Raw genomic sequence first — 10,588 nt, forward strand, 5'->3', positions numbered from 1 at the left:
CCGTATATGTTCGGATGTCGGTTTACGGCCGGGTTCTGGACCTTATTTATAATTGTTCAACCATACTGTACAGCATTTTCGCGGGCATGTGTCGTTGACGCAAAGACTCTTATGCGGAAAATAAAATATACAAATGCAATCAACTCAATACTCTCCGAGCGAGAATAAAAGTTAGTTATAACGATGAATTCTTATAATGAATTCGCCCCGACGTTTTCAATCTAACGAAGGGTAAAGAGACTGTTTGAAATTAACTGGGTCTGCGGACCGCAAATTTCATGTACGGACCGCCGTTTCGACGGTTGTTAAAGGTCTAGCCTCTGTATAAGCGCAGAATATATAAAATATCAAGTCGCGATGTAAACTGTTCGTTATGTTCAGGGAATATCATACGACTCAGATATATATATGTAAGAAAATTCGTTGTTTAGAAATATTCATCGAACTTTTCTATACAAAGTGTGGTCTCTCGGGTGACGCCGAGGGACATTTACGCACTATGCTATTATATATATAGCACCCTGGTTGATCCTGCCAGTAGTATATGCTTGTCTCAAAGATTAAGCCATGCATGTCTTAGTGCAAGCCACATTAAGGTGAAACCGCGAATGGCTCATTACATCAGTTATGGTTCCTTAGATCGTACCCACATTACTTGGATAACTGTGGTAATTCTAGAGCTAATACATGCAAATAGAGTTCCGACCAGAGATGGAAGGAATGATTTTATTAGATCAAAACCAATCGGTGGCGGGCTTGCCTTGCTCACCGTTTGACTTGGTGACTCTGAATAAGTTTGTGCCGATCGCACGGTTTAGTACCGGCGACGCATCTTTCAAATGTCTGCCTTATCAACTGTCGATGGTAGTTTCTGCGACTACCATGGTTGTTACGGGTAACGGGGAATCAGGGTTTGATTCCGGAGAGGGAGCCTGAGAAACGGCTACCACATCCAAGGAAGGCAGCAGGCGCGCAAATTACCCACTCCCGGCACGGGGAGGTAGTGACGAAAAATAACGATACGGGACTCATCCGAGGCCCCGTAATCGGAATGAGTACACTTCAAATCCTTTAACGAGGATCTATTAGAGAGCCAGTCTGGTGCCAGCAGCCGCGGTAATTCCAGCTCTAATAGCGTATATTAAAGTTGTTGCGGTTAAAAAGCTCGTAGTTGAATCTGTGTCCCACACTGTCGGTTCACCGCTCGCGGTGTTCAACAGGCATGTCTGTGGGACGTCCTACCGGTGGGCTTAGCCCGTAAAAAGACGGCCCAACTCAAAATCCTACCAAGGTGCTCTTCACCGAGTGTCGAGGTGGGCCGGTACGTTTACTTTGAACAAATTAGAGTGCTTAAAGCAGGCTCATTCGCCTGAATATTGTGTGCATGGAATAATGGAATAGGACCTCGGTTCTATTTTGTTGGTTTTCGGAATTCCGAGGTAATGATTAATAGGGACAACTGGGGGCATTCGTATTGCGACGTTAGAGGTGAAATTCTTGGATCGTCGCTAGACGGACAGAAGCGAAAGCATTTGCCAAATGTGTTTTCATAAATCAAGAACGAAAGTTAGAGGTTCGAAGGCGATCAGATACCGCCCTAGTTCTAACCATAAACGATGCCAGCTAGCGATCCGCCGAAGTTCCTCCGATGACTCGGCGGCAGCTTCCGGGAAACCAAAGCTTTTGGGTTCCGGGGGAAGTATGGTTGCAAAGCTAAAACTTAAAGGAATTGATGGAAGGGCACTACAAGGAGTGGAGCCTGCGGCTTAATTTGACTCAACACGGGAAACTTTACCAGGTCCAGACACCGGAAGGATTGACAGATTGAGAGCTCTTTCTTGATTCGGTGGGTGGTGGTGCATGGCCGTTCTTAGTTGGTGGAGTGATTTGTCTGGTTAATTCTGATAACGAACGAGACTCTAGCCTGCTAAATAGACGTACTTTCTGGTATCGCAAAGACCCTCCGCTTCGGCTTCGGTCGTTGTTGGTTGTGGTTCTCACAACCGGCGTACAAATATATCTTCTTAGAGGGACAGGCGGCATTTAGTCGCACGAAATTGAGCAATAACAGGTCTGTGATGCCCTTAGATGTTCTGGGCCGCACGCGCGCTACACTGAAGAGATCAGCAGGTTTTCCTTGGCCGAAAGATCCGGGTAATCTGTTGAAGCCTCTTTGTGCTAGGGATTGGGGCTTGCAATTCTTCCCCATGAACGAGGAATTCCTAGTAAGCGCGAGTCATAAGCTTGCGTTGATTATGTCCCTGCCCTTTGTACACACCGCCCGTCGCTACTACCGATTGAATTATTTAGTGAGGTCTTCGGACTGGTGCGCGGCAGCGTTTCGACATTGCCGATGTTGCTGGGAAAATAACCGAACTTGATTATTTAGAGGAAGTAAAAGTCGTAACAAGGTTTCCGTAGGTAAACCTGCGGAAGGATCATTAACGTACATTTACTATTAAGTGAATGAAGCGTGTGCTATATGTCGCAATATAATGTTGCAGACTAAATGTTGTGCGCTCCCATGGTATGATATACTGTGGGCAAAAGCCTCTGGCAATGATCATTCGTTTCATTAACGTTTGACCGGAGCTAGTCGCAAAATATTGCGCAGTGTGCAAAACCAGCGTGACGCAGTTTACAACCGCTTAGCGCTCTTATGCATTGTGTGAGAGCACTGCCATGTATATCTGCTCGGTATCGCCAGATGCCTGAGCGAATGACGAAGTTCGTTGTGAAAATGGCGTTCTTTTTGAATATTATACTTTAAACGCATAGCTCAATCAATTCTTTGGGCGCTAGATGAAAGTCTAGTGTTTTAAAGTCGATTGTAGTAAACGCTTGCGTTAGTATTCTATATACTCTGCACATTTTATTCAAATTGTGCGAATTTTAACATTCTCTTCATTGCGTTGTTTTAAGAAAATGAAAAATCAGCGAAAGCAGATTTTTCAATCTCACACACAGTGAAATATTCATATTTCAATTTTGAAACGAGATTTTGTATCTCGGACCGAAACGCGAAAGCTTTACGGTGTACTAATTGTAACCATAATAATCATACTAGTTTCAGAATCGCCCGAGTTATCTTAAACGATTTCGAGGGAATTACGATCGAAACATGTATAAATATATATAAAATCACCCTGAACGGTGGATCACTTGGCTCGTGGGTCGATGAAGAACGCAGCTAATTGCGCGTCGACATGTGAACTGCAGGATACATGAACATTGACATTTCGAACGCACATTGCGGTCCTCGGATACTGTTCCCGGACCACCTCTGGCTGAGAGTCGTATAACATTACCAGACTGCCGCTTGCTTTAAACGGCTTGCCGGCGAATGATGGAGTTTCGCGTATATGCGTGCTCTTATTAATTCACTCAACGTGTGAGCCAGTCCACTTTGCAACATCGGACATTTCCGTTCGTTGACGTTCTGTGGGATTACGGCGGGTTGTGTGTCCTAGAGATTTTATATTCTTGCGACCCTCCCAATAACCGGAAACCCGAACTCTTCGAAATGCGGTTTCGTTCCGGCAAATTTGGACGATTCAAAGGTTTACTCGTCGGTTTTGTGTGCGCTTGCTTACTAACGTTTGCAAGCACATCATAATCATAATACGACCTCAGAGCAGATGAGATTACCCGCTGAATTTAAGCATATTACTAAGCGGTGGAAAAGAAACTAACTAGGATTCCCTTAGTAGCGGCGAGCGAACAGGAAAGAGCCCAGCACTAAATCCCGCGGCCGGAGACGGACGCTGGGAAATGTAGTGTTAGGGAGGATCCGATTATCTCGGTGCGTTGCGGCGAGTTCAAGTCTATCTTGAATGGGGCCATTTACCCATAGAGGGTGCCAGGCCCGTAGCGACCGTTGCGCGTATCGAGAGGATCTCTCCTCAGAGTCGAGTTGCTTGAGAGTGCAGCTCTAAGTGGGTGGTAAACTCCATCTAAGGCTAAATATGACCACGAGACCGATAGCGAACAAGTACCGTGAGGGAAAGTTCAAAAGAACTTTGAAGAGAGAGTTCAAGAGTACGTGAAACCGTTCAGGGGTAAACCTGAGAAACCCGAAAGATCGAAAGGAGAGATTCAATGTTATCGTTGTCTTCCATTTAGTGGCGTGCGATTGACCGGGTTTTCGTTCCGCGATACGCCGTTGGTTTATGTGTCAGGCGGCGTTGGCATGCACTTCTCTCTCAGTAGGACGTCGCGACCTGTTTGGTGTCGATCTACGACCGCGGCGGTAGCCTGTCACGAATTTATTCGCGCCAGACCCCGCGTGCTCCGGCCGACTGCCAGACGGTATAAATGATATGGTATAGGGTCTCTTTTAAGCGTTTGGCCGGTTGCAAGCACGGACGGTTATTGGCCGTCGGACCTAGTCCGGCATCGATGCCGCCTCGAGCTGTTAGCTACCGTGTTTTCGAACGGACTCTATTACCGGTCAGCGATGCTATTGCTTTGGGTACTTTCAGGACCCGTCTTGAAACACGGACCAAGGAGTCTAGCATGTGCGAGAGTCATTGGGAAATACAAAACCTAAAGGCGCAATGAACGTAAAGGTTTGCTTAAGTAAACTGAGGGATGACAGACCGCATCCACGGATGCGTGCTTGCAATCCCGAGGCGTCTCACTCTCATTGCGAGAAGAGACGCACTCAGAGCGTACACGCTAGGACCCGAAAGATGGTGAACTATGCCCGGTCAGGTCGAAGTCAGGGGAAACCCTGATGGAGGACCGTAGCGATTCTGACGTGCAAATCGATCGTCGGGACTGGGTATAGGGGCGAAAGACTAATCGAACCATCTAGTAGCTGGTTCCCTCCGAAGTTTCCCTCAGGATAGCTGGCATTCGATGAGCGAGTCTCATCCGGTAAAGCGAATGATTAGAGGCCTTGGGGCCGAAACGACCTCAACCTATTCTCAAACTTTAAATGAAGCTAGAGATTTGGATCAGAGTTTGGATCAGTGGGCCATTTTTGGTAAGCAGAACTGGCGCTGTGGGATGAACCAAACGCCGAGTTAAGGCGCCTAAACGACGCTAATGGGATACCATGAAAGGTGTTGGTTGCTTAAGACAGCAGGACGGTGGCCATGGAAGTTGGAATCCGCTAAGGAGTGTGTAACAACTCACCTGCCGAAGCAACTAGCCCTGAAAATGGATGGCGCTGAAGCGTCGTGCCTATACTCGGCCGCCAAGGCATGAGAAACGTTCATAATAGTTTGTTTTGACGCCCTGGTGAGTAGGAGGGTCGCGGTGGTGCGCGCAGAAGGGTTTGGGCGTAAGCCTGCCTGGAGCCGCCATCGGTGCAGATCTTGGTGGTAGTAGCAAATACTCCAGCGAGGCCCTGGAGGACTGACGTGGAGAGGGGTTTCGTGTGAACAGCCGTTGCACACGACTCAGTCGATCCTAAGCCCCAGGAGAAATCCTATGTTGATGTCGGTGTATTTTATTTTGAATAAAATTTCACACCCATCGGGCGAAAGGGAATCCGGTTCCTATTCCGGAACCCGGCAGCGGAACCGTTTACAAGTCGGGCCCTCGCAAGAGAGTTCGTCGGGGTAACCCAAAATGACCTGGAGACGCCGTCGGGAAATACGGGAAGAGTTTTCTTTTCTGTATGAGCGTTCGAGTTCCCTGGAATCCTCTAGAAGGGAGATAGGGTTTGGAACGCGAAGAGCACCGCTGTTGCGGCGGTGTCCGTATCTTCCCCTCGGACCTTGAAAATCCAGGAGAGGGCCACGGTAGGTGTCGCGCCGGTTTGTACCCATATCCGCAGCAGGTCTCCAAGGTGAAGAGCCTCTAGTCGATAGATAAATGTAGGTAAGGGAAGTCGGCAAATTGGATCCGTAACTTCGGGATAAGGATTGGCTCTGAGGATCGGGGCGTGCCGGGCTTGGTTGGGAAGCGGGCGTAGGCCGATGTGCCGGGCCTGGGCAAGGTGAAAAAATCCTTGTGACTTAGATCCGAGCTCGGTCCCGTGTCTAGGCCCTCCGCGGATCTTTCTTGCTGCGAGGTTTCTGTGCCGGCTTCGGTCGGTCAGTCGTACTCTTCGGCCGCCATTCAACGGTCAGCTCAGAACTGGCACGGACTAGGGGAATCCGACTGTCTAATTAAAACAAAGCATTGCGATGGCCCTAGCGGGTGTTGACGCAATGTGATTTCTGCCCAGTGCTCTGAATGTCAACGTGAAGAAATTCAAGCAAGCGCGGGTAAACGGCGGGAGTAACTATGACTTTCTTAAGGGTGGGAGTGGTTGTGGTTCTTCGGGACCTCAGCTAGCAAGTGGCCTTCCTCCTCGTGGGTCCCACCGTGAGTACCCCTTCGGGGGAAACTAAGCCACCTCTGTGCCTATGGACCTGTGGGCTGCCAACCCACTCGTTCCTATTATCAGTCGGTTCTAGTAATAATGCAAAGCCTCGGATGACAAATTCAAACTCGGGGGGGCCCGCAGGTCCTTCCATACTGACTGACACAGGAAATCATTCTTGCCGCTATCCCGAGTGTAATAAAGTATTTAATACCGTAGTAGGTCGTGGAGTGCACGAACAAAGGCAACACAAAGAGTGGTATGATAGCAGGATGGCGACGATAGAGCCAAAGAAAGCCAGATGGACGGAAGAGGAACAAGCGCTTGTGGCTAAGGAAGAAGCAGCTTTAGTGATTAAGGGAGCTTCCCATATAAACAAAGCTCTTCTGTCAGTTACACCCGGTCGATCTCTGGAGGCCATAAAGGCCAAAGGAATCACCGAAAGATAAAAGCCAGGTTGCTGACTTTCGTTATTATGATGTCCAACCAAAATAACACCGAGCTTTGTTCTCCGGTTACTACAGATACCACCGGTAACGCACTATTAGAGGCACTGTCACAGGCAGTCTCAAGTACAGTAGAAAAATTTAATGATAAACTCTGACGAATATCTGCCACTCAGTTAGCGCAATAACGCTAAGCGATCTAAAAGTAAGAGTTACTGACTATCTTAAGTCAATCTTTCCTCAGAAGAACAAATCACCACCAAATCACACCAAAAGCACAAAAAGAGGAAAGCACCCTAAAAGACAAAATAAGAGACAACTTAGGAGGCACCAATACAAAATTACTCACTACATTGGGCGAGAAACCCAACGAAGTGTGTCCAATTTATTCTAGATAACAAAGTTGTCTCTAACAAACCTTCAGCAGACACAATGACACAATTCTGGACCAACGTTATGACCGGAGATTCTACGATATCGCCCGGGTCGGAAAAAGCGAGAACCCAAGATCTCTCGCACATATGGAAGCCTATAATCCCAAATGAAATAATTAAGAGCTACCCGGCCAAAAATTCAGCGCCCGGACCGGTGTGGCCTTATAGTTAACAACGCCAAGTCATTCTCTATCACCATCAGAAATGTGCCACACGCAAAGAAATCGATTATTGATAAGAGTATTAAGTTCAGGTGTGGTGGTCGTGATTTACCTGCTCTCTCCAGGGTAGAAATATGGACCTATCTAGGTGTATCTTTACTCCGGAAGGTGCCGTATTGTGCGACCTGAAAGGGAAGTTACAGACCATTATTGAAAAGCTATCCAAAGCACCAATAAAACCCCAGCAACGGCTATTCGCTTTAAGAACAGTCGGGATTCCTAGACTACTCCACCAATTGACGGGGTAACACCACACTTGGGCTTCTAAAGGCCTTGACACAACTATAAGAAAAGCCGTAAGATTCTGGCTGAGGCTACCAACAGACACAACTAACGCGTACTTTTATGCAAGAGACAGAGACGGTGGATTATCACTTCCGTCTCTAAGATGGTTGGTGCCTCTTAGAAGAAGGGGAAGACTTCTAAATTTAGGAAGGACCGAATCAAGTTACCACCAACTTGAATTAGAAAAATGTGTCAAATGCCTTACTGATAATGGGGATATTATAACTTCGGTAAATTACTAGATAATAGATGGGCCAAACTGCTTCATAAATCAGTAGATGGTCGAGCGCTCGCCAAATCATCGAAAGTTCCAAAACAACACCGATGGATCACCGATGGCACCAAAATCCTATCTGGTCGGGATTTCATTAACTGCACACGACTCAGAATTAACACTATGCCGTGCAGGAGTCGTACAACCAGAGGCCGCCATGAAGATAGGTTCTGCAGAGCAGGTGTGTAACGCTCTCGAAACACTAGATCACATTTTGCAAACATGCCATCGGAGCCACAGACAAAGGATTGACAAACAAAACGCCGTCACTAAATACCTGAAACGAGCCTTAGAAAAGACCCATTCCAGAGTGGACTGGGAACCATTGTTCCACACTCCAGACGGAACACGAAAACCGGACTTGATAGCGTCGCAGGGACAATTCTCCATGCTGTTGATACCCAAATTGTGGGTAGCAATGTGAATATGGAGTCGGCCCACAGACGAAAGATCAACTACTACAAGGGCCTGGACGCCTTAATCAAGGAAAGATATAATACATCGGAAGTAGTATACGGGACAGTCACCTTAAACAACAGAGGCGTGTGGCACTACGAGTCAGCTAATTTTCTGCTATCAGGAAAGGTCATTAAGAAAGAAGAATTAAAGATAATATCTACGCGTGTATGATTGGTGGACTGAACGGTTTTGGAGCATGGACAAAAACAACGTCCATAAAACGACAAGGAATAGGGTAGGATGTACCTGAGTTCAGTGTGCTGCTGCCTGCGCATAAGATCCCATCAGGCACAATACTAGGAGTAGGTTTAGTGGGTATTGTCTTCGGGTCGAGTCCCACACTGCCTGGTCAACCTGGCGACCGGCGTGCGTAAATGCATTCCCTCCTAGCCAAAAAAAAAAAGCCAAATGCCTCGTCATCTAACTAGTGACGCGCATGAATGAATTAACGAGATTCCCACTTAGCGAAACCACTGCCAAGGGAACGGCTTGGAAAAATTAGGGGAAAGAAGACCCTGTTGAGCTTGACTCTAGTCTGGCATTCTAAGGAGACATGAAAGGTGTTAGCATAAGTGGGAGATAGTAATATCGTCGGTGAAATACCACTACTTTCATCGTTTCTTTACTTACTCGATTGGGCGGAAAAGCGTGCGTCGAAAACTTGCGTTCCGACTGTCACGGTTTTCTAGAGCCAAGCGAAGAGTGGTGTGAGCCATTGGCCGATCGCCAACAATACTCTAGCGTGATCCGATTCGAGGAAACTGCTAGGCAGGGAGTTTGACTGGGGCGGTACATCTGTCAAATAATAACGCAGGTGTCCTAAGGCCAGCTCAGCGAGGACAGAAACCTCGTGTAGAGCAAAAGGGCAAATGCTGGCTTGATCCCGTTGCTCAGTGTGCACAGGTACTGCGAAAGCATGGCCTGTCGATCCTTTTGGCTTGAAGAGTTTTCAGCAAGAGGTGTCAGAAAAGTTACCACCAGGGATAACTGGCTTGTGGCAGCCAAGCGTTCATAGCGACGTTGCTTTTTGATCCTTCGATGTCGGCTCTTCCTATCATTGAGAAGCAGAATTCGCCAAGCGTTGGATTGTTCACCCACAAAAGGGAACGTGAGCTGGGTTTAGACCGTCGTGAGACAGGTTAGTTTTACCCTACTGATGAATCGTCGTTTGCGATAGTAATCCTGCTCAGTACGAGAGGAACCGCAGGTTCGGACATTTGGTTCACGCACTCGGTTCGAGCGGCCGGTGGTGCGAAGCTACCATCCGTGGGATTATGCCTGAACGCCTCTAAGGCCGTATCCTTTCTAGACAAAGTAAGCAACGATATCTCTAAGAGTCTCGTGAGTCGAAAGACTCAATACAATGTGATTTATTAGGTATTCGGCACACGCCGTTTATCGCACGAGCCATTTTTAGCCGAATGGGGCGCTGGACAGGGGCGATATCCGTCCGTTATATCTGTCTTGCCTATAGCGGTTGATCATGGGTCACTAGTTCGATGTAGAGACTCGGAATCGTTTGTAAACGACTTAGGTACCTGGCGGGTGTTGTACTCGGCAGAGCAGTTACCACGCTGCGATCCGTTGAGACTCAGCCCTTGGCTTGGGGGATTGCAGCATGCCACAATCAGTAGGCTTGACAGTCGAAAACTTGTACATGCTGTACATGTGACACTTCTTCGGTATCTACCTAGCTATTTTGTACAACGTGCGTGAGTCAGCACGTAAATCAAAACTTATCGACAAATTCCAATACTAGAAATATTCATTATTTCTTTCAATAACCATAATGTCAAGAGAATAGTTATAAATATTTTGTAAGTTTACGAAATATATGTTTTTAAGAGAAACTTTTCAAATTTTTTAATATAAATATAATGATCTTTCATTAAATTCTAAATAGGGAGAATGTTTTTTGCTAAATTTCTTGGAAATGCGTACATTTGCTAATAAGCAAAGTACGTATAAGTTATCTATAATGCAAATGCGTGCAAGTTGTCATGTGTAAAATACGTGCAAGTTGTCATTTGCAGAATGCGTGCAAGTTGTCAATTTGCAGAATACGTGTAGTTGCAATGTGCAAATTACGTGCAGTTGCTATTTTTTATTTAATTTTTGTAATATCCTCTAAATAATTAGTAACTACCAAACAA

The 10,588-nt window shown here is 46.8% G+C and overlaps 2 non-coding genes and 1 pseudogene across 2 annotated transcripts; all 3 read left to right on the plus strand.

Moving 5' to 3' along the window:
* Positions 1–518: 518 nt before the first annotated feature.
* LOC113381003 lies at positions 519–2,444 on the plus strand. Its single transcript, XR_003367508.1, has one exon. It is a non-coding gene; the product is annotated as a small subunit ribosomal RNA (ribosomal RNA).
* Positions 2,445–3,142: 698 nt separating this feature from the next.
* On the plus strand, positions 3,143–3,297 carry LOC113381002. Its single transcript, XR_003367507.1, has one exon. It is a non-coding gene; the product is annotated as a 5.8S ribosomal RNA (ribosomal RNA).
* Positions 3,298–3,624: 327 nt separating this feature from the next.
* On the plus strand, positions 3,625–10,051 carry LOC113381004 (annotated as a pseudogene).
* The last annotated feature ends 537 nt before the right edge of the window (positions 10,052–10,588 follow it).

Source organism: Ctenocephalides felis, unplaced genomic scaffold (assembly GCF_003426905.1).
Source record: "Ctenocephalides felis isolate EL2017-DRISC unplaced genomic scaffold, ASM342690v1 CF-g0.4_SCAFFOLD_02523, whole genome shotgun sequence".
Classification (NCBI taxonomy): domain Eukaryota; kingdom Metazoa; phylum Arthropoda; class Insecta; order Siphonaptera; family Pulicidae; genus Ctenocephalides; species Ctenocephalides felis.